General features: G+C 38.2%; 1 pseudogene; it reads right to left on the reverse strand.

Annotated features, from left to right (window-relative positions):
* Positions 1 to 4,010: 4,010 nt before the first annotated feature.
* LOC132164570 (urea-proton symporter DUR3-like) lies at positions 4,011 to 20,252 on the reverse strand (annotated as a pseudogene).
* Positions 20,253 to 22,015: the final 1,763 nt, after the last annotated feature.

Raw genomic sequence — 22,015 nt, forward strand, 5'->3', positions numbered from 1 at the left:
ACAATTATTCCAAGTGTAAGAATTTCCATTGAAGCCAAGGTCAACCAAACCATTTTGATTCACAAAAGAGACAAATTAATTATGGGAGGTTGCACCAAAATCTCTTCCCCCTCTTTTTTCACTAGGGTTCAAAATGGAGTTGAAATCTCCAAAAACTAGCCAAGAGCCTCCAAAAGCATTACCAGTAGAAGACAGATTCTCCCAGTATGCAGCCTGGTTGGCTCAAGAGTGAGGACCACGTGTACAAGTCAAAAGCCACAGGCAAAAAATAGGGTCTGAGTACACCAAGCATGAAATATGATATCCATCCAGACGAATAGGTTTAATTTCAACTCCTTGCTTCCAAGCTATAACCATGCCTTCACTAGAGCCATTAGTAGGGAAGTGCAACAAAAAAGGAAAGCCAAAACCATTAAGATTTTGCTGGACTGACTGAATTGAGATTTTTGTTTTTGACAAAAAGATCATATCAGGATTGTTCCTTTTGATTAGTGCTCGCAGAGTTCGGATTGCCGCGGGGCGAGCAAAACCCCGGCAATTCCAGGCCAGTAGATTCATTTGGCGACTGTGGGCGTGATAAGGCTCGCCAGCTCAGCTGAAGAAGTATTAGGTTCCATTGGGAAAGGGAGGACCAGAGAGGCTCTGTTAGGACTGTCAGGAGTTGTAGGAGACTCCATGGGAGATAGACGGATTTGCTTCCCGTTATTTCCATGAGGGGAGGAAAAGAGGGAGTAAGGTTAGAAGCATTTGGGGGTTGAGTGGATCCTTTTGCGGGGGTATGGTTTGGTAAAATTTCTGGAGCTGACTTGAGTGCTAGGAGAGGAATGTTTGATGCGAACCTCAATCGACACGCTTTGAGACCCAACAAACAATATTGGAACTTAACCCAAGAAAGCTAAAATCAGATGTTTAGATAGAAAACCCCGACCCAACGTTTATAAATGAAACGCGAACCAAAGGTATAAAAAGTAACAACCTTCGACCCAACGTTTATAAACGAAACGCAAACCGAAGGTATAAAGTTTGAACGCCACAAGGAAGAATCCTTGATAAGTTCACAAGTTCTCTGAAGAACTAATAGAAGAAGCAAACCTCACTTTTTGTATTTTCATTCCTGATTTCCATTACAATGAGTGCATGCTATTTATAGAGCATGGCTGAAAATATGACTACCTACTTGCTATGGAAAGGAAATTAAATTGGTTCCAACATTGGAAAGTAAATAAAGTAAAAAATGACTAACTAATGAAAGCCTAAAATTAAGGTTGATTTGGTCTGAAATTTGTAGCTCCTCCATGCCAAAAATAGACTGAGATTGGCAATTAAATCACGCCTAAGGAAAGTCTTGAGATAGGTAAGTCAATCAACCAACTAATTGGCATGTAATTTGGCAAGTCAATCATCCAATTAATTGGTATGTAATTGGATAGTCAATTAGCCATAATCAACCATTAATCCATGCCATTGCTAAGGAAATTTTGTGCAATCTGCTCCATGAATAGCTTGGATCAAATTTATTACGCCTTCATCTCCCTTCGGGCCAAGCTTGGAATGCCCCATTTTAGAATCAGCCCAAATCTCTTGAATCAGCCCATTAAGTGCTTCTTTGATCTTCTTGGATCTTGCTCTAGTAATAGGCCCAACTGGAACATGCAACGGATCCTTTAATGGTGCTTGTTGAATCTCATCAATGTTGGTGTTTTATTTTGGTTGAGACAAGCAAACTTTGGTCCGTGGAATTAGGAGTGGGGTTTGGTGGGTCCTCAGTAATTTCTTCAATATCAATGATTTGGGAATGGTATAACTGAGGGGTAGAAGAGGTAATGGTAATTTGGTTTCCAAGTGTGGGGACTTGTTTGGCTAAGGTTGTGTTGAAAGGTTGGGGAGTGGCGAAGTGTTTGCCAGCATACACGGTAGAAAGATTGTGAGGTGTATCTACGGGCATTAAATGTTTGGAGATTTGGTAGTGTATAGCTGCATGAGGGATAGTGGAGAAAGTAGGCGGCGTTGGTATGTAAGGCGCTGCCATCATGTGTGATGGGTTTTCCTTGGAATGGGCAAAGGTCAGAGGTTTAGTGATTGAGGTAGGTGAGTTTATAGACTGGGTTACCGAGTTCGGGTATGGGAGAGGTTGAATTGACTCAGTATGTGTGAGAACCAGGGAAGAGGATGAATCAGGGACACCTATGTGAGGGAGGGGATTTGAGCTTCGGCTTTTTTGAGGGTTAGGAATGGAGAGAGAGTTTCCATGCATAATAGGTTGCTGAGTATGGGTCGGTTTGTTGGTAAATATGATGGTTTCCACACTAATGGCTGGTGGGGGGTTGGTAAGGAGGTGAGGGCCGTATGGAGGTACTGAAGTTGGAGAGGGATTTTCAGGGCAATAGAGTTTGGCATGACCAAGTCTTCCACAAGCAAAACAGAAGTTAGAGAGTCTTTCATACTTGAAATGAATTCAAATCAAGGGATTCTGCAAATTAATATTGACATGAACCCTCAAGAATTGCTTGCGGTTTAAGGCCAATACAGTATTCATTTCCACCTCAATGAGCTGACCAAGCTTGTTCCCAATGGCTTTAGCGTTTCTCGGATTCATCAACTCTAGTGGTAAATCATGGATTTGAACCCAAAAATCACCATAAGTAAAGTCAAGTTCTTTGTAGGTCATGCTTGCTTCCCATTTCTTTAAATTAAGCAAGTGGCCATTTATATTCTAGGGAGAAAGATCAATGACCTTTTGTAGTTGTGTAGCGTTCTTGAAAGTGAAGAGAAAAGCATTTTACCGATGGCTTCGAAGTGCAAGGAGTAAAGGAAGTTCCAAGCAGAGTGGAGGTTTCCTTTCACTTTTGATTTGGCTATGGGATTATGAGATATTAACTTTTCCTGCAAGCATGTGCAGGGAAGGGAAGTTTTCTGAAGGATTTGTGGGCAAGAGGAGTGGTGGATTGTCAAGCCAATTGAGATTTTCGGCTTGGTGGGTGATCTGTTTGATTCCTTCAAAAGGGTTTTCTATGGAAGGAGAAAGAAGGTTAAGGTAGGAGTTGGGGAGAAATGAGTTCTCCAGGAAAGCTTTTACGAGAGAGGGAAAAGCAGCATGTGTTTGTTTTGTTGCTTGTGAGTTTTTAAGTCTGAGATTCAATATCTTGAAAGAGAGCCATTGCCCCTCTTCTGCACAAGGGAGAAGGCTCGTGGATCGAATCGGTTGTCATCTCCGTGACCTGGCATCCTATGTAGGTCGCAGTATGACTTGGCCACCACTTCACAATGGTGGTGGGTCAACCCTCCGCCCCTCCATGACCTACCCCTTTTTTTATGCCTTTATTCATCGCATAATTTGCATCATGTAGTGCAGCTTCATTCTTCAATTAAATTCCAAAAGGGCGGTTAATGATATCATAATACAACTTTCGAATTGCACGTTTCACAATATGGAGGGGTTACGGCTCAACGTCAATCTTAATTTCATTTTATTGATGGACATCGTACGCCAGAAAATGCATTAATGCCTATGTGTTTGAAGCCAGCTTGCAAATTAAATCCAGGCTGTTGAAAAAATTATAGGGTTTTTTTTTTTTTTTTTTTTAATCATAATACAACTTTCGAATTGCGCGTTTCACAATATGGAGGGGTTACGGCTCAACGTCAATTTTAATTTCATTTTATTGATGGACATCGTACGCCAGAAAATGCATTAATGCCTATGTGTTTGAAGCCAGCTTGCAAATTAAATTCAGGCTGTTGAAAAAATTATAGGGTTTTTTTTATTTTTTTTATTTTTTATTTTTATGGGACCTAAGCCAAATCCACTTGGAAAACTAGTATTTTCACATAAAAGACCATATTTATTAAGAAATCCTTGTTAAAGATTCCAAAGAGATGGTTACTATTAAATGCACCAACTTCAAATCTTGACTATGAAATAGAGAGAATCATATTCTAAATTGTAGTCTAAAAGATTCATTCAAGCTAAAATAACTATGCAGGCTTAGACATATGGAGATTTGAACTTATTACTCTGATGCTTCTTTCCTCTTGGCCTTCTCTTTCTCAAGTAGGTAAATTTTCTCTGCTTCAGTAATAGCCAACATGATTGTGTGCAGCTTGAGATTCATCTCCTCCACCTTTTCCATGAGCTTGTCATTTGTAAACATGGCCAAAACAACGCTTTGCATGGTTCCCCAGCTTTCTATTAGTGGTAAAACAATAATTACAATAGAACCAATGGTGCCCCATGCCATAGCAATCACTGCCGAGAATCTGAAGTACCCCTTACTGAATGCTCCTGCATCATACAAAATTAAGTTACTGAAGTATAGTTGGGACAACGGATCTAGATTAATGCTATTTAGTAAACTCTTATGCGATTGCTAGACAACTACGATAAGTAAAACGAAAATTAAAGTCTGATTTTTACTGTTACGTCATTTCAGCCTACTAAATACCATTTCTCTTTCATATATCAATGGGGTTCTTCACCGAAAGGACAATTATGTTTGGAAGACTACAATAATAGCATGGATTTTGAATATTGCAAAGAATTCATGCAGCAACCGAGTAAAAGAATTTACCTGCTGGAAGAGAGAGAAGAGGCCACAATATGACAATCAGAACAGTAAAACCAACACCCCATTTTACAATCCATGCTTTAGCTCTCATCAGTTTTTGCTCATTGAACTCTTCTGCTGGCTGTTCACTCTTTTCCTTCTCAACCACTGTGATCTGCTTAGTGGTACCCCAGTCATAGTTTTGAGGCCACAAAATGCTACAAATAGCATGAACAGCTCCTACGGTAAGTAGAGAGACAAGGTTTCCGGCAAGCATCGGTGCATTTCGCCCGGTCGTATCAAGATTTACCCGGCCATACTCGGATTTTGTAACCGACAACCAAGTGATTATTCCAAGAACACAACCACTGGTGGCACCAAGAATGGCACCAATTGCATTTGCTTTTCTCCACAGAAGCATAAAAGCAATCGGCATAACTACTGAACCAATGAGCACTCCCATGGCTAGATACATCTAGCCCAAGGAAATCCCAGCTTTGTTGAGTATTACTGCTAACATCCCCATAAAGCATCCAAAGATAAGGACAACACCCCTTGACACTCTAAGGATTTGCTTCCCACTTGCCTCTGGATTTATGTAAGTACGATAGATATCATATGTGCATAATGAGGATACTGCAATCAACTCAGATGAACCAGCAGATGTCACTGCCCTGATCATTATAAAAACAATCAAAGGTTGAATAGGATTTAGAGAACTTGGGGTTTGAAGAATATTAGGCATTCAAATGCAGGAAAAACCATTAAGATGAAAGCAAAATGCAAACCTTATGGTATTTCACATGAGCCAATCTTTTAGAATATTGAAAACCAAAATGAAAATTGATTAACCGACCCTTCCAGGTCTCCTATAAGTACTTACATGAAAAGCATAGTAAGAAGAAGAACAGATCCTGCTTTCCCCATCAAAGCTGTAGCAGTAGCAGGAGGAACAAGTCCATGGCTTGCCTCACTTGCTGTAATCGGCAGATCGAGGGCGAGTGCTCCCAAACCCAGTGATGTTGCCAAAGAAAATGGCACTGCAAACCATACCAACCCACCCAACAAGTAGCCCTTATGAGTTGAAGAAGGTCTTGCAGCAATGGCACTCACCCAATATCCCTAGAATTTTATTATTTGAAAAGTGTTAGCATGTGAGGCTAATTCTAAAATGGAAACATACAAGGGAAATGGGCTTACATTGTCAATAAACACAGTGCCAAAGTTGCCAACAATGTTGATAATCCCAAAAACAAGCCCGCCGGAACTCAACATTGTCAAGTAAGACCCTTTGTAATTCCCACTAACGGGGCCACAAGATTACCCATCATGGGAAAGTGGCTCCTCACATATTCTTGATTTGCTTGCTACGTCAACCAGATGATTGTATACAATACTAGGGCTACCAAGCTTACTGCTTGCCGTGTAAACCAATTAGACAAAGATGACTAAAACAATATGTACTGAAGCCAAAAGTAAACAAAACAAATCTCAGGTTAAAACCAGAATATAAATCAAACATTACATAGAAAATTTTAAGACAATAATCGAGTAAATTACCTATAACAGAATGTATATAGCTAGCCAAGAAGGTTGCTTTTAGTCCTCCGGCTAGTGTGTACAAAATAACTCCAAGTGGTATCAGAAAGCTAGCAGCATAAATGTTCACTCCAGTCAGTGCATTTACAACAGCAGATCCACCAAGGAGCAACATTGCTGTTACAATAATATTTGTCAAAAAGCAGAAGGCAAGGAAGACAATGTGCTCCACAGTCCCCCAACTGGCATTAGATGAAGATTATCATTAAGTTAGAGGCAAAAGATCTAGCAGAAAAGTATTTAGCAAAGGATGCATTCAAAGTGCAACTTACCGAGCTTTTACTATTTCACAAACAGTATGAGCATAAGGAGCCTTTCTTTTGATCTCTATAGCCATTAAACCAAACAAGAGTACCTGTTCAAAAACAATATTAAAATCAATTACTATTATAGAATTTCTAATGATGAGAAAAATTTATAGAATCTCCGAAGGGAGGCAAATTTTCATTGAAGATACCTGGATGGTAGCCCCACTAGCATACCAGAAGGGCCCACTAACACCGTACGCCAGTGTAATTTTTTTTTTTTTTAATTAAAACACGCCAGTGTAATTTTTTTTTATTTTTTATTTTTAATTAAAAATAAAATAAAATAAAATAAATTTAGCTAGCATGCGCGTGCGCTGTATCACGGTCCATCAGGTCCATCTAAATGTGGTAAGAATGTGGAAATTACCTGAGATACAACCACACTAGCAATAAGTCGAGTCTTGACGTTTCTCCTTACAGTGTTGAACCATTCAGATGTATGGCGAGACCCAACATAACGCTTCTCTAGCCACACCCGATCCCACAAGCAAATTTATGGTCAGAAACAATAAATTAACCAAAAACCGAGTGGTAATTATAATTGTAGTTTTCAAGCTTGGGTGATGAATTTTCAAACAAATGGTGGCAGATAATAATCATAGGTGTTGGTACAGTTTCCGGTATGGTATATCAATTGAACTGAATACCTCTCAATGTGAGGGTTGCTTGTATTATATAGGGATTGTATAGCTAATTACAGGCTGTATCTCAACGATTATAGCAATCTAGGAGAACAAATATGGTAACTAAAATCTACCTATTAATTACAAGATACTATAGCTATAATACAAAAATATGTCATAACTAGAGAGACTAATTATGGCTAAATATATATGATATATATGCTGTATCTAACTCACATCTCCCCTCAAATTGATGCTGGTCGATCAAGAAGCATCAATTTGCTCACAAGGAACTGATGACGCTGTCGTGTCATGACCTGGGTGAAAACGTCAGCTATCTGGAGATTAGTGGGAACATGAGGAAGAGAGATAACACGAGTGTCCAAGGCTTGCCAAATAGAATGACAGTCTACCTCAATATGCTTCGTACATTCTAAACAGGATTAACAGTTATTTGAATGGCACTAGTATTATCAGCATGAAGGAGAGTAGAATCAGATTGAGAAAAACCAAGCTCAGCCAGAAGCCCACGAAGCCAGACAACCTTAGAACAAGCAGCAGACATTGCCCTGTATTCGGATTCAGAAGATGATTTAGAAACGTGAGCTTGTTTCTTACTCTTCCAAGAAATCAAAGAATCACCAAGAAACATACACCAACCTGTGACAGACCGCCGAGTATCAAGACATCCGACCCAATCCGCATCACTATAAGCAACAAGGCGAAGAAGAGAGCCGGTTGGAAAGAACAACCCATGGCCAGGTAACCCCTGACGATATCAAATGATACAGCAAACAACAGCTAAATGAAGATGGCGTGGAATTTGCATAAAGTGGCTAATCTGCTGGATAGCGAAGGAAATATCAGGCCGAGTAATAGTCAAATAGTTCAAGCTGCCTACCAACTGTCGAAACACAGTAGGATCAGAAAGAAGATCACCCTCCTCACTTCGATATTTCACATTAACCTCCATAGGAGTATCCACTGAAGAAGAATCCTAAAGACCAGCGAGGCTAATCAAGTCTTGGGTATATTTGTGTTGATTCAAGAATATACCTGAAGAATCAGTGTGCACCTCCAACCCCAAAAAATAGGTAAGAAGAACAAGGTCTTTCATATGAAAAGAAGCCTGAAGATTCTGTTTGAGATGGGTAGTCAAACTGGAGTCCGTGCTAGTAATGACAATATCATCCACATACACAAGTAAAAGAACGAGACCAGTCGGAGTCTTGCAAAGGAACAAAGAGGAGTCATATTGGCTTTGGACTAAGGAGAAGCAAAGCAGAGTAGACCTGAATTTTTCAAACCATGCCCGATGAGCCTGTTTTAAGCCATAGAGAGACGGCTTTAACTTACACACAGTTATAGATGGAGAAGAAAACAAACGCAGAGAAGGAGTCATGTAAATATCCTCTTTGAGATCACCATGAAGAAAATCATTTTTGACGTCCATCTAGTGAAGTGGCCAGCCTTGGGAGACGGGAATAGAAATAACTGTACGCATTGTGGTCATCTTTGCCACTGGAGCAAATGTCTCCTCATAGTCCACCCCATATTCTTGCATGTTCCCAAGAGCAACTAATCGTGCCTTATACCGATCCAAAGTCCCATAAGAGCGAAGCTTAATCGAGTAAACCCATTTACAACTGATGGCTTTAACATTAGAGGGGCAAGGAACCACGTCCCATGTATGATTGTCCTGGAGAGCCTGAAGTTCCTCATCCATCACTTTCCACCAACATTCATATTTAACAACCTCGGAAAAGCATGTAGGGATGGAAATAGAAGACAAAGTAGCATTAAAAGATGTGTGGGAAAAACCATAACGATCAGGAGGACGTGATATTCGGGCAGATCGTCGAGGACTAGACTTAGGAACTGTCTCAGATGGCGGGTCAATATGAGGAGAAGTTGTGGAAGCAGTTTCAGATGAAAGGTCAGTCTCGGGAAGGGGCAAAGTTGGTAGATGTCGAGTATACACAATTCTAGGTTTGAATCATTCAGGCAGAGGAGGCAATTCATCAAAACAAGGTAGAATACTAATCTCAGTCAATGATGCAACATGTGTAGAAAAGAAACATTGATTCTCAAAGAAAACAACATTACGAGATATACGAAATTTGTTAGAACAAGGATCATAGCAAACATAACCTTTCTGAGAAATACAATAACCCATAAAGGCACATTTAACAGGCTGAGCAGTAAGTTTGTGACGTTCATGTTGAGGTAAATTGTAGCAACCCAGATTTTTAAAGTCTTATTTTAGAGATATTAAATTGATGCTATGATTATATTAATATTCATATTAGGTAATGGCATTTACTTTGAGGTTGAGATATTTATTGATGATATTAGGTAATAATATTTATTCTTAAGGAACTTATTAGATCTTATGAATATTATTGGAATGAATATTGATTTGAGGTTATTATATCATGATGATGATTTTATATTGATTATTTTATTGGGAGATTTAAGAGATATGATAATTGATGATTGATTGGTATAATTTGGAGTATGATTGTAATAATTGGTGATATAATAGGATAGTAAATGGTAGGTATAAGGATGGTAGAATAAGAAGGTAGAATAGTATAGGGTTGGTGAAATAGTATAGGGTTGGTAGAATAGTATAGGGTTGGTGGAATAGTATAGGGTTGGTGGAATAGTATAGGGTTGGTGAAATAGTAAAATGAGGGTATAATTGTAAATTGAAGGTAGAATAGTGTTTGATTTTCTCCTATAAATAGAACTCTTCTCCTTCACAATTTTCACCACTCATCTCCTCTCCCATCTCTTGCATATATTCTTCCTTCTTCCGCTTTTTACTCGGTCTTTCTTCTTTCTAAGAGTGTTTACTCAGAACAGAGAGAGAAAGGGCGAGACCAAGCGCTACAAGAAAGAAAGAACACAAGAGAAACCGAGAGTGAGATGGGAAATTTAAGACAGAGAGCTGAAGAGGAAGAAAGAGAGTTTAGGCGAGAGAGAGAGAGAGAGAGAGAGAGAGAGAGAGAAAGTCAGTGAAGGGATTGTTATGGGTATGGACCAACTACAGCAGAACGGGTTCCAAGTAATTACCTTTGATGATCCATTCATGTAATCCACTGTAAGTATTCTTACTTACTGAGTATGATATTGATATCCAATAATACAGATTTTTGTGGTTTTATAACTTGTCTAGCATTTTGCTATATATGATTCAACAATGATTTATATTGTCGGAAATCAATTGACTCACTACTTCACAGTTTTTGTAGTGCTTGCAGGAATGGAAAATCAAGGTAATTATGCAGTTGTGATTAGAGATTCATATTGAGATGTACAGAGATTCCAAGTTGGTTAAGTTTTGTCTAGAGTTTAGACTGTCGGATAGATTTGTATAAATGCCTTGTACGACATAGCTTTGGGTATTTTTGTATAAAGAAAAGTATTTTTAACAGTATTTTTTTTGTATTGATAATTACAGTTTTTCCGCTATATGAGATTGTTACAAAATGGTATCAGAGCCACCTAGTAACACCAGGTCATGTGGTATTGAAGCACTGCATGACGTTTTAAGATGGGGAGTTTGTAACACCCCGGTCCCATATTGGGAAAATGAGAAGAAGCCCACATTGAGTGGGTAGTTTATAGAGATAGTCATGGGTGCTAAGTCCCACATTGCCTAGTTACTAGGTGAAACTAGGCTTTATAATGAATTCTAGGGAAGCTCCAAATTGACTAGTCATTTTGGGGTAATAGCGCAGATGTGGCTAGCGCTTTTCCCTGGGATGTTACAAATGGTATCAAAGCATTACCCAACCTGAGATGGTGGGAGTGTGCACAAGCCTATGAGGGTCGCTAGTGGACACACGTTGGTGATGCCAAAAGTGGGTCATATTATAATGGTGTCAGTTAAGACACAATGAAATGTATAAGGGCCAAAAGTTAAGGGCCGAGAATGAAGAAATTCCCTGAGGATTGCCAACGGTGACACTGGTGCCCAAGAAGAGTGCTTGTAGAGTCTCACATCGCCTGGGTATGGAATATGTTATGATATTTATTTATGAACAGATTGAATTTAAAAATTTTTTTAACTTGAGTAAGTTATGGTTCAAGTATGATTTGTTTTTAATTTGGGTTGCTCTATTTGAAGATAGGTGGTAATTTATGGGCTTTAATTTCGAGGACGAAATTCTAATAAGGAGGGAAGATTGTAGCAACCCAGATTTTTAAAGTCTTATTTTAGAGATATTAAATTGATGCTATGATTATATTAATATTCATATTAGGTAATGACATTTACTTTGAGGTTGAGATATTTATTGATGATATTAGGTAATAATATTTATTCTTAAGGAACTTATTAGATCTTATGAATATTATTGGAATGAATATTGATTTGAGGTTATTATATCATGATGATGATTTTATATTGATTATTTTATTGGGAGATTTAAGAGATATGATAATTGATGATTGATTGGTATAATTTGGAGTATGATTGTAATAATTGGTGATATAATAGGATAGTAAATGGTAGGTATAAGGATGGTAGAATAAGAAGGTAGAATAGTATAGGGTTGGTGAAATAGTATAGGGTTGGTAGAATAGTATAGGGTTGGTGGAATAGTATAGGGTTGGTGAAATAGTAAAATGAGGGTATAATTGTAAATTGAAGGTAGAATAGTGTTTGATTTTCTCCTATAAATAGAGCTCTTCTCCTTCACAATTTTCACCACTCATCTCCTCTCCCATCTCTTGCATATATTCTTCCTTCTTCCGCTTTTTACTCGGTCTTTCTTCTTTCTAAGAGTGTTTACTCAGAACAGAGAGAGAAAGGGCGAGACCAAGCGCTACAAGAAAGAAAGAACACAAGAGAAACCGAGAGTGAGATGGGAAATTTAAGACAGAGAGCTGAAGAGGAAGAAAGAGAGTTTAGGCGAGAGAGAGAGAGAGAGAGAGAGAGAGAGAGAGAGAGAGAAAGTCAGTGAAGGGATTGTTATGGGTATGGACCAACTGCAGCAGAACGGGTTCCAAGTAATTACCTTTGATGATCCATTCATGTAATCCACTGTAAGTATTCTTACTTACTGAGTATGATATTGATATCCAATAATACGGATTTTTGTGGTTTTATAACTTGTCTAGCATTTTGCTATATATGATTCAACAATGATTTATATTGTCGGAAATCAATTGACTCACTACTTCACAGTTTTTGTAGTGCTTGCAGGAATGGAAAATCAAGGTAATTATGCAGTTGTGATTAGAGATTCATATTGAGATGTACAGAGATTCCAAGTTGGTTAAGTTTTGTCTAGAGTTTAGACTGTCGGATAGATTTGTATAAATGCCTTGTACGACATAGCTTTGGGTATTTTTGTATAAAGAAAAGTATTTTTAACAGTATTTTTTTTGTATTGATAATTACAGTTTTTCCGCTATATGAGATTGTTACATAAATGAACAAAACAAACACATCCAAAAGTATACAGATTAAGATAGCTAGGATGCTGATGATACAAACGATAATAAGGAGAATCAAAATTCAAGACCTGAAAGGCAGTTTATTAATTAAGTAAACTGCAGTAGTTAATGCCTTAACCCAAAATTTAGAAGGAACAGAGGATTCAAGCAATAAGGTGCAAACAACGTCCAAGAGATCTCGATTCTTTTGTTCCACCACCCCATTTTGTTGAGGAGTATATGGACAAGACCGATGAGAGACAATTCCTTTGTGGTGTAAGAAATCATGAAACTCGTGGGACATGTATTCTCCACCAGAATCCGACCTCAAAATCTTAATACCTGTAGAAAATTAGTTCTCAATATATGCTACAAAGGTCTAAAAAACAGACAGGACCTCAGATTTGGCCCGAAGAAAATAGACCCAAGTATACCAACTGAAATCATCTATGAATGTCACAAAATATTTATATCGAGCATGAGAAATTACAGGAGAAATGCCCCATACATCACTATGCACAATATCAAAGCATTTTGCAACACGACTACCATGAGAAGAAAACGAAAGAGTCTTACTCTTACCAAGTTTGCATACAGAACAGTCAAATGAAAAATTTTTAGAAACTCATTCTTTATTGCCTAACAAATCAGAATTTAACATATGAGATAGAATAACAGAGTTTGGATGACCCAAACGTTTGTGCCATACTTCGTTCGAAGTGTTAACTATCCTACAAGCCAAAGATAAACAACTAGGAATTGAAAAGTGCAGTGGAAATAGTCTGCCAACTTTAGGCCCCTTCGTGAGTATCTTCCCCGACTCTTTATCCTACACAAGACAACCATCACGAGAGAAATGGACATCACAGTTTTCTTCAACTAACTGGCCAATGGAAATAAGACTATTAGAAAGTCCAGGAGATACATAAACATCTATGAATGAAGGATTAATATCTCCTACTTCATTAATATCTAAATGACTCCCATTAGCTACTTGAATATGGGAGGAACCATGATATGGATGAACATTGCAAAGAGTATTAGACGATCTGGTCATATGATTGAATGCAACAGAATCAATAAGCCAAGACTTATACAAAATAGTACCATTACCTTGGAGCCCTAAGGCGAAAAAGGCTAACATAATCATTTGCTGGACCATTTCAGGAGTAAGAGCAGTTGATCCGGCTGCAGAAGAAGAAACTGAGGACATCATTGGAGCAGAAGAGGTGTTCACCGCAGCCTGAGAGGCGGTAGCTTGACGATTCTGAGGCCAAGCGAGACATTCTTTGATAAAGTGGCCCTATTTCTTATAGTAGTTGCAAGATTTCTTTGCACAGTTGGCGGCAATATGACCATACTCCTTGTAGCTGAAACACTGGACCTTGCGCATATCCTTAACCTTCCATTTTCCCATAGGTTGCATAGGCTACTAGATTCGGGTTGGAATCTTGCTAGAATGTAGCCTGTGTGAGAAGACGCTGTTCCTCGCAAAGTAATTCTCCAAAACAAACATCCAAAGATGGAGAAGGATCCCGGTTCATTAAATTTGAGCGTGTAACCTCAAACTCGGAGTGCAATTTCATCAAGAATTGATCTCTCTTGCTTTGCTGATGAACAATCTGAACATCAAAGAGAGATGCAGCAGGTACCTTCGCATAAACCATATCAGAAAATTCTCCCCACAAATTCTGAAAACTAGAAAAATACTCCGGAATGGAGAAATTGCCTTGAGTGTAACTAGCAATCTCATATTCCAACTGAAAACGGCGTGCAGTATTGTCCTGGTGATAAACCTTCAGCAAATACTCCCACATGGTCTTCGCAGTCTTATAGGGCCTCAGATTGAGCACAATAAGAGGATCAACAGACCTTAAGATCTAGGACATCACACATGCATCCTTGACCTTCCACTTATCCAATTCCTTAGTCTCCGTAGGAGCTAGATCGCTATTGTCAATATGGCCCCACAACTCTTTTCCCGTAACAAACATTGAAACTAGAATTCCCAAGCAGAATAGTTTTTTTCCAGTAAAACAGACCCCAAAAGTCTCGCTAGAAGACATGATGAAATAAAAAATCAGAAATTATAACACCTGATAAAGGAGTAACAGGCCACCAGATCTGTTGGACAGCAAGCCCAAGTCCACACAAGTCAAACAGCACCAAATAACAACCAGCCCAAGCCTAGCAAGTCCAAGTCCACATAGCACCAAACAACAAGCCCAAGTCCATGCAGCCCAACCTGAATAGCAAGTCCACGCAGCCCAAGCCCAGCAAGCCCAAAGTCCACACTCACCGCACCAAACAACACCAAATACCAAGTCCGTGCAATCAGTAAGCCACCCAAAAATCGTCGAACAACAACCCAAGTCCTCTAGAAATCATCGGCAGCCCCAATGCCTCCACGCCGACAACCCCAACTCCTTTAGAAATCGCTTGCAACCCCAATGCCTCCATGCCGACAGACCCAACTCCTTTAGAAATCGCTTGCAGCCCCAATGCCTCCACGCCGACAGACCCAACTCCTTTAGACATCGCTTGCTGCCCCAATGCCTCCACGTCGACAGCCCCAAAGCCTCCACGCCGACAACCCCAACTCCTCCAGAAATCACTGACAGCCACTCCAAGACTACTCTGGCAAGGAATAGCAACCACAAGACTTACCGACAACCTCCACAAAGTCTGCCGATAGCCACTAAGGAGAAATTTCAGTAAAAATAAATTCCCTACCCACAACAGAAACTGCCGAATAGCAGTTTAGAACCCTCACCAGAATTATCCACAACTTTCCCTGAAGTTACTGATAGCCAAATAGACCAATAGCTCAGTCCCAACCCAACTCAAAAAACTCGAATCACAACCCTAATTTAGATGATTTTGGCTCTGATACCATGTCAATTGAACTGAATACCTCTCAATGTGAGGGTATCTCGTATTATATAGGAATTGTATAGCTAATTATAGGATGTATCTCAGCGATTATAGTAATCTAGGAGAACAAATAAGGTAACTAAAATCCACCTATTAATTATAAGATACTATAGCTATAATACAAAAACATGCCATAACTAGAGAGACTAATTATGGCTAAATATATATGATATATATGCCGTATCTGACTGACATGGTGGACCCAAGGGTAAATGGGGGATTCTTTCTTGTTTGCTTTCCTTTGATCCAGTAAAAAAGAACACAAGTCAAGAGGATGCACTGGGTGGTGGCCAGAGCATTCCTCCTCCAATGCCTAAGTCAGTGACTATTTGAGCTTAGTATAGTGTTTAGTTCAATTTGTCTCCATACCTGTGGCATATGAGCCCTTTTATAGCTAGGTCCCTTGGAGATGGTAATAATGACCGGGCAGAGGATCCGAGATGTTACGGTCCCTTGGCCGTTATGTGTGATGAGAGATCATCCTTGCCATTGGTGTCATTCTGAGGATGGTGAGTGGCGGATATCGTGGGTGGTGTGATCATGGGAATGATGCATAACCGTCGATGGCATTTAAGGGTATGTCATTACTGACCCAACAAGTATGCCACAATCAAGCTACTAGTGTGACTGGCGCATATCTAGCCCGCAACTCTCGTCTTCTCACATTAAGTATACCGTTGATTATGCAAACCGAGTGGACGTAGTCTTCCGAGAGTGTGGGTTTGGCAAAATGACGTTTTTCCCTACTTCCGAAGCCAGGTTACTTCTTCGCAAGCCCATATGAAGGAGCTAGGCTTTTATCTGGGCAAGTGGGCTCTTAACCGGATTGTCGGATACCCGGCCCAGTGACTTTAGGATAAAATATGGTGTAACAACAGGCTTCTATATTTCGTCTATATCTTTGACAACATCAAGAAAACAAACATAAAGTGGACATTGTCCTTGAATCAAACTTGGTTTTCTCTATAAAAACAAAAGGAAATGAGAAACAGTTCCACCTTGTTCTAGGAATGTCTCGTTAGAGCCAATAACAAAAAAAGAAAGGAGATTATAAGAAAATGTTTAGTTACAGACAATAACTTATTCTTCGAATTCTGCAAGGGTAACCCCTTCAATAACCTTGGCATTTGGAGCAAACAATTCATTAAAAGTATAAGCCAAAAGTGTTTAGAGACAAATTTAAAGAACAATTTGTAAAGTACAACCAAAGATGTTAGGGAACCAGTGGATTTTGGAAAAAAATCTTCAAAATTAAGTCTCCTACCAGGCCTTTCCTAAAATTCTTGATAGGCAAATGGGACACATAAATTCTTGTAGCATGACATAATACTTGCCTTATCCAAAAAAAAAAAAAAAAAATCACCAGTGGACTAGACTTCAAAAAGAGATGATTATTCATGACATAATACTTGCCTTATCATTAAAAAATGAACATATATAGTTCACAACTTTCCATCACAAGAAAAACTTTTTCAACTCAAAATACCTTTCAAAATTATTAGCAAACATATCCAGTAGTTTTCCTGAATAATGTTTTCAACGGAAAACGTTTTACTATCAGAAAAAGTTTTATGTTGAAACAAGCGGAAGCTAAATAAAATCCAAACGAAAATATTACATAAAGCATCTAGAAACAAAGAAAAAAAAGATTGCTTAATAATAAGGGTTAACTACTTTTTTAGTACCTTGGTTTACACTTTTTTATTTTTCCCCACTATGTTTGCAAAACAGCAAAATTGATACCTCCATTTTTTCCATCAGTCTAAATTGACGGAAATCTAAGTCATCGACACTTGTCACTCGGTAAGCCCAACATCTGTCGTAGTTACACATTGAACTTGATTTCTCCTCACCTTCTGGCCACATCATCCATCCTCATTCCTCATCTTCTTCAAACCCGACCTCCCTACCCATTTACCCCTAAAATCGCATGAACCCTAGAATGCTACACAGTCAGTTCGTTCGCTACAACCAGAATCGAGCTTAAATCAAATTCATGTCGCGATATTACTGAATATGACGTAGATTTCCGTCTATTTAGTCTGGCAGAAAAAACAGAGGTATCGATTTTGCTATTTCCCATAGGTCAGGTATTAGATTTTACTGTTTTGAAAACATAGAGGGAAAAACATAAAAAAAGGGGAAAAATATAAAAAAATCCCCCCAAACTATGAGCCGTTTTCGATTAGCCCCCTAATGTTCCAAAAGTGATAAAGTAGCCCCAAAACTACCAAACTATTGCAGTTTGGCCACTCCGTTAGTCAAAACCGTCAGTTTGGATGGAAACTGTAAAACGACGTTATTTTGTTACAGGTAAGTTACTACAATGCCCTTTCATGAAAAAAAAAAAAAAATGGGGGAAAATTATAAAAAAGCCCCCCAAACTACTAGCTGTTTTCATTTTAGCCCCTAATGTTTAGAAAGTGATAAAGTAGCCCCAAAACTACCAAACAATTGCAATTTGGTCACTCCGTTTGTCATTACCATCAAATATGATGAAAATTTTAAAACTACGTCGTTTTGGCAAGGGTAAGTTACCAAAATGCCCTTTTTGGAAAAAAAAATCATATTAAAACAGGCAAGCAAAACAACGTCGTTTTGCTTGAAATTATGGTTTCCTTACACTTACAAAAACCGCGCCGCTTTAGTAAGTGTTAGGAATTAAAAGAAAAAACCCTAGACCCCACGCAGGTAACCCACAAAAAAACCCCCAACCCCAATTTATCTCTCTCCCCAAAACTGCCGACCACCACATCGTTCTATCTCCGGTAGCCTGTAAATCTTACCCATAACTCAATCTTTTTATTGTATTTCATGGTATAGCTGTCGGATCAGTGTTGTTTATCTACAAACGTGGTTTTTTCGTTTGATTTCTACAATGGGTAAGAATTTTTTGGTGGCGCTTCGTAGCCACTAGATGGTGTGGCCGGCGGTGATGGATGGTGGTGGCAGGGGCAGCCGATTTTGAGAGAGAGAGAGAGAGAGAGAGGGGTGTTGCGTTTTTTTTACTTGCGGGAGAAGGTTGCCGGAGATAGAACGACGTGGTGGCCTGCAGTTTGGGGGAGAGAGATAAACTGGGGTTGGGGGTTTTTTCTACATGGGGTCTAAGGTTTTTTCTATTAATTCCTAACACTTACCAAAACGGCGTCGTTTTGGTAAGTGTAAGGAAACCCTAATTTCAAGCAAAATGGTGCCGTTTTTCGTGCTTGTTTTAATATGATTTTTTTTTTCTAAAAGGGCATTTTAGTAACTTACCCTTGTCAAAACAACGTAGTTTTGAATTTTCCATCATATTTGATAGTAATGACTAACAGAGTGGCCAAATTACAACTGTTTGGTAGTTGGGGGGCAAAAATGAAAACGGCTGGTAGTTTGGGGGGCTTTTTTATATTTTTCCTACATTTTTTTTTTTTCATAAAAGGGCATTGTAGTAACTTACTCGTAACAAAACAACGTCATTTTGCAGTTTCCGTCCAATCTGACGGTTTTGACTAACGGAGTGGACAAAATACAATTGTTTGGTTGTTTGGGGGGCTACTTTATCACTTTTGGAACATTAGGGGGCTAAATCGAAAACGGCTGGTAGTTTGGGGGGCTTTTTTATATTTTTCCCATAAAAAAGTGTAAACCGAAGTACTAATAAAGTAGTTAACCCTAATAATAATTAGGAGAAACTCTACTTAAACCCCTAAATTGTTATCATTTTTGCAATGTCCCCCCCCCCCCCCCCCCCAAAGTTCAATTTAGTATATCGAACTTTGAATTTTTTTCAATGCACTTCGTTAGAATTTTCTGTTCAATCCCAATAAAATTCCTAAAATACCCTGATTTGTTTTGCGAAAAAAGAAAGAAAAAAATTGCAAAGATTAAGGCGTTGGTCCCAAGTTAACGGTATTTGCAAAAATACTCATGCCTCAATCTTTGCAAAAAAAAAGGTATTTTGGAAATTTCGTTGGAATTTAACGAAAATTTCTAATGGATGGGAGACATTGAAAAAAAATAAAAGCCCGATACACTAAATTGAGAGGTTTTGAACTTTATGAGAGACCTTTCAAAAAGAGTTATAATTTAAAGAAGGTAAATGAAGTAGCACCTATCGAGAGTTATAATTTAAAGAAGGTAAAAGAGTTATAATTTAATACCAGTGAACCGAAAACTTAGTAGCACCTATCGATAACTTAATTCAAACGTGTTTTAGGCTTAGTTTTTCATGATGTGGATGCATTTCATGTTGAGTCCAAGTTATTATTTTTGACTTATTCAAAGTGGTTGTTAGCTGTTGCATTCCATGTAGGAAAAAATTGGTTGTTCATATACATTGGATTTGTTGCTAATTTTTAGGTAGCAGAGATGGTGGGTTATCATCTACTTAAATAAGGGCCCGTTTGGTTTACGAAATAGGTATTCCATTAGGAAAATGCATAGCTATTACTTAGAATAGAAAAGGGTGGAATGAAATAATTATTCTTATTCCTTAGTTTGGTAACAACAACACATATGTTTAGGCAAATACATAAATTAGTGTGTATAGTCAACCAAACACTAAATATTGAGTTTGTGGGAGAAAAGAAAAAAAAGAAAAAACAATTATGGAAAAGATAAGGCATACCCACCAGGAGAGATGTGAAAACAGTGAAGAAGGCACCAAAGCCAAGGATAACAGAGTACCCAACAACTTGATTAAGCACTGGCTTCCCATCAAAGAAATTGCTCTGTCTGACGTAGCCACCCTGAGAGAGATGATAGTAGTTGCCTGAGAATCCCAAACGTGGACACTGCGATTGAGATGTAGCCATCAAGAAACTGAGGGAGCCGACTGCAATATCTATTGCTCTCTCATGTTGGTTCCAAATCCATGGGCAATAAGAAAGGTTTGGAAAGTTGGAACCAATGAAATTCTAAGTCAAACTAAGAAGGTATCTATCTCTTTCTCTTGAATTAGGATAAATGAACCGAAGAATATTCAGTTAGTATATGAATATCCAGTTAGTTATATTTGATGATTATTTTTGTCATCTCAAAAAGTAAAAATATAAAATTAACCTTCTAATATAACCAACCAGAGGTTATCCAGTTCACATGAAATGGAGAAAATCTTGTACCTCGTAAGTATGACAGGAATACTTTAAGTCAAACTACCCGCACTTTGCTTAGGGCCTATTTCATCCATAAAACCCAATTATGGGCAAGCCCAATAGGCCTAATGATAACTCTGATGATCATTGGTCACATTTGCTATGCTAAACTTGAGAATGGAACAATGGTATTGCTTGTAGAACTAATCCTAATCCTAATGTTGGAAATAATTTTAGATTGTGCACAAATTTACATTGGTATAAAATAATTACAATATGAAAATTAACATTCTAATAAATAAAATAAAAGAGATGAAAAGTAGAGTATAGAAATATCTCACAATATGCTATAGAATCACGCAAGAGCGTTGTCCTTAAAGGTTGATTCGTGCCTCCCGGAGTGAATAACGCGGTGCGATCAGATCCTTTGACACGCAACCTCCCAAAATTAGACTATAGTATCTACCTTCGTTAAGGACGCACTTCCAATAATGAAGAGTAATAGAACAACCCTTTGATCTTATTAATAAAAAATCACATAGAGAAAATACAAAGAATAGAACACAATAGGTGGGCATAGCCACTAAATCTATCAAGAGTATATATATATATGTGTGTGTGTGTGTGTGTGTTCTTTTCCTTCTCAAACTTAATATTAAAAAATATATTCGTGGGATGTTGAGAATACTCTTTTTTATAGAAGTGGTATGCTGATTTTTCTTTTAAACTATGTAATAAATACAAACGGTCATAAAAGTAATATCATTGAAAGGTTGTAAATAAAAAAGTAGAATTAGTCAATAGCTTGTAAATAAAAAATTTAATGATTGAAAGGTTAAAAGAAAAATCAATGCTTGTAAAATGTTTTAATGACTAAATGGTTTGTAAACAATATTAATGTCCAAACCATTATAAACCAAAATGGTTAAAGCTATTTTTATTTCTCATAAAAACTCATGAAGATAATATCAAATGATAAAACGGTTTCAAAGGATTGAAAAATGAATGTTTGTAGCACATATTACGACAATCCCCCACATGTTACAAACATTAAAATAAAATGAGATTGAAAGCATGAATCGATGTGGTACCCAAAGGTTTTAACCACACCTAGGATAAATAAGTAGGAACTTAATAAATCGTGGTAGAGTTAAACTCTTTTAACCAAATTCACAAGTTGACCAAACTTATCACCCACATAACTTTCTCAAAAAGAAATCAAATCAAAGAAATTTGGGTTGTTCTATAGCGGGTTGGCGCCTTATACAGGCCATGCGCCTCTTGGTTTCATGAGTGCTCTAGAGACTTGCCAAAGTCTCATAGGAGGCGGCACCAACTCCACACTCACATAGGTGACGTAGATAAAAAATGTGTGCAGAGAACACCCCATCCCAACAAGGGACTATGGACCCATTAAGAGTTTTCAACTCATCCTTACTCACTTTGAATCTTTTGTTGTTATACCCAAAAATGGCTTTAATGAG

The sequence above is a fragment of the Corylus avellana genome, chromosome 8 (assembly GCF_965113065.1).
Source record: "Corylus avellana chromosome 8, dhCorAvel1.hap1.2, whole genome shotgun sequence".
Lineage (NCBI taxonomy): Eukaryota > Viridiplantae > Streptophyta > Magnoliopsida > Fagales > Betulaceae > Corylus > Corylus avellana.